Below are 2500 nucleotides of genomic sequence, written 5' to 3'. Positions count from 1 at the left end.
TTAAAGATCAAATTGACATGACACCACTTACAGATGAAAATTTTCAATCGAAGCTTTTAGACCGCATCTGCCAGAACTTATCCAGATGGCCCACAGATAGATTAGCTGTCGAGCTGGAAATATATCTAAGGAAGGTATTCCCGCCGACCAAAAAACAGCACCGCGCCCCTGTACCATCCGATCGTGTAATGACGAAGCGACAAGCTCGTCGTGTGGAATATGCCAAAACCCAAAGATTGTGGCGGAAAAACCCCTGCAGATGCATTAAAACGGTCCTTGCGGGGAAAACCACCGATAATCCGCCTGACAAAAGGACCATGATCTCCTTTTGGAAAAATGTAATGACGGATGGTAATAACCCATCCCCGGGTATAGTACACGGCAGGCCAATCCTAGTAGACCTATGGAAGCCTATCACCCTAGACGAGATTAGGGACTCATTCCCGGAGCGCACGACCTGTCCGGGACCAGATGGTCTTACAGTTCGCCAGCTTAGGGCTGTGCCGCTGTCAATCCTATCAAGGATTTTTAACGTAACTCTGGTATGCGGTAAACTACCTGAATACCTCCTTAAGGCTAGAACGACACTAATCCCAAAAAAGGATGGTGCTAAGGAACCAGGTGACTATAGACCTATCACGGTCAATTCAGTCCTTACACGGACCTTCCATAAAATTCTGGCTAGGCGCCTCACGCGTGGGGTCGAATTGGATAAAAGACAGAAGGCATTTCTACCTGTCGACGGCTGCGCTGAAAACATCTTTGACTTGGACATGATCCTGAAGTACCACCGTCAATATTTCAAACCACTCTTCCTAGCATCAATGGACTTGGCAAAAGCATTTGACTCCGTGTCGCATGCCACCATTAAGGACACATTGAGCATCATGGGACTGCCTAACCCAATGGTAGAATACATTCTTGACACTTACGCGCGCAGCTCGACGCAGTTGTGTTGTAATGGCTGGGAGTCCGAAGCCTTCAAACCGACTTGTGGGGTTAAACAAGGCGACCCCTTATCATCAATTATCTTCAATTTTATCATTGACAGACTCCTCAAGCTAATTCCACCAGAGATTGGCATCAAAATCGGCGAACAGCACTTCAATGCGTTCGCCTTCGCGGATGATCTGATATTTATTGCATCCACGCCAAATGGTCTCCAAATGTCAATCGATGTTGCTACGGACTTCCTGGCCAAGTGTGGCCTGAAAATAAATGCTACCAAGTCGTTTACAGTGGCGGTGAGAAATGTGCCACACCAAAAGAAGGTAGTGGTAGATGCTTCTACAGTCTTCACCTGTCAAGGACGACCTCTTCCTGCTCTCAGAAGATCCGAGGAATGGAATTACCTAGGGGTACCGTTCACCCCTGAAGGTCTGACGTCGGTCAAACCGGAAAGTGACCTCAAATTAGCACTAGATAAGATCACAAAGGCGCCGTTCAAACCGCAACAACGGCTGTTTGCCTTAAGAGTCATAGTTTTGCCATCATTGTTTCACCTACTCACCTTGGGAAACACTACACTCAGTCGGCTAAGGAAAATCGATACGATGACTCGGGCTGCCATAAGGAAATGGCTTAACCTCCCGCATGACGTACTAAACGCCTACTTTCATGCAAGCGCCAAAGATGGAGGCCTCTCTATTCCGTCAGTACGATGGCTAATGCCGCTACGACGCAAGGAAAGACTTGAGAGATACATATCCAATACCTCTGAAGCCAACCAATTTATCACCCAAGAGGTCCAGAGGGCAGTGAGGCGACTGACCGACAATCGTGAAATCTTTGACTCAACGGCCAAAATAATACGGAAGTGGGCCGACTTACTCCACTCTTCCATAGATGGGAAAGGCCTAAAGGACTCTCGGGACATCCCACAACAACATCAGTGGGTGACCGACGGCACAAAGTTCCTGACTGGAAGAGATTTCATTAGTGCTATTAAACTACGGATCCTAGCTTTGCCTACGCGCTCTAGAACACAAAGAGGCCGAATCGGAGATCGATCCTGTAGAGCAGGCTGTAATGCCGTCGAAACGCTCAATCATGTACTACAGCAGTGCCATAGAACTCACCGGGCCAGAATCGAACGTCATAATGCCCTGGCTAAATATATGATGCGGGCACTGCTGAACAAATACGGCACTGTCGTCGAGGAACCACGTTTTGAAACACAGGAGGGTCTGAGGAAACCCGACCTCTTAGCGAAACAAGGGGCCGAGGCACTGGTCCTCGATGCACAAGTAGTCGGAGAAAACGTCGACCTACGAGCAGCGCACGACAACAAAGTGGCAAAGTATAGGCCATTAACTGGAGCCATCAAGGAAAGGTACGCGGTGGAGCGCGTATCGTTTACCAGCGTAACACTCTCTTACCGCGGAGTATGGAGTGCTACCTCAGCCAATGACCTTATCGAGAAAAGACTCCTGAAGAAGAAAGAGATGAAAATTCTCTCAACACGAGTGGTGATTGGAGGACTTAGCGGATTCTGGAAATT

The 2500-nt window shown here is 48.2% G+C and overlaps 1 pseudogene; it reads left to right on the top strand.

The window, feature by feature from the left end:
• The window catches only part of LOC143364499 (large subunit ribosomal RNA), an 8839-nt pseudogene that overhangs the window by 3536 nt on the left and 2803 nt on the right, over positions 1–2500 (top strand).

The sequence above is a fragment of the Halictus rubicundus genome, unplaced genomic scaffold, assembly GCF_050948215.1.
Source record: "Halictus rubicundus isolate RS-2024b unplaced genomic scaffold, iyHalRubi1_principal scaffold0605, whole genome shotgun sequence".
Classification (NCBI taxonomy): Eukaryota; Metazoa; Arthropoda; class Insecta; order Hymenoptera; family Halictidae; genus Halictus; species Halictus rubicundus.
The sequence above is the reverse complement of the archived record's forward strand: the minus strand, read 5'-3'. Positions and strand labels throughout refer to the sequence as shown.